Source organism: Propithecus coquereli, unplaced genomic scaffold, assembly GCF_000956105.1.
Source record: "Propithecus coquereli isolate 6110/MARCELLA unplaced genomic scaffold, Pcoq_1.0 Scaffold111, whole genome shotgun sequence".
Lineage (NCBI taxonomy): Eukaryota > Metazoa > Chordata > Mammalia > Primates > Indriidae > Propithecus > Propithecus coquereli.
This window is the reverse complement of record NW_012135081.1, coordinates 2,150,714-2,151,071: the sequence shown is the minus strand read 5'-3', so window position 1 is coordinate 2,151,071 and position 358 is coordinate 2,150,714. Positions and strand designations below refer to the sequence as shown.

Here is a 358-nt window from a genome sequence, read left to right as displayed (position 1 = left end):
GCCCACAGCAACCTCAAACTCCTGGGCTCAAGCGATCCTCCTGCCTCAGCCTCCTGAGTAGCTGGGACTACAGGCATGCGCCACCATGCCCCGCTAATTTTTTCTATATATTTTTACTTGTCCAATTAATTTCTTTCCAGTTTATAGTAGAGACAGGGTCTCGCTCTTGCTCAGGCTGGTCTCGAACTCCTAAGCGCAAACAATCCGCCCGCCTTGGCCTCCCAGAGATTTTTTAAATTTTTAAAACAGAGGAAATGAAGGCATTAGAAGCTTGGAAAAGAGAATGGGACTAGGCCGAGGAATAAGGAGCATCTAGTAAAGTTTAGATGGAAAGCCTTTAGAATGAGGTCAGGACTCG

General features: G+C 46.6%; 1 protein-coding gene across 1 annotated transcript in view; it reads left to right on the top strand.

The window, feature by feature from the left end:
* LOC105815021 (natural resistance-associated macrophage protein 2-like) overlaps positions 1 to 358 on the top strand; it is a gene marked incomplete at its 5' end in the record, with an annotated part of 40,252 nt that overhangs the window by 24,585 nt on the left and 15,309 nt on the right. The gene's annotated exons all lie outside the window — the stretch shown is intronic.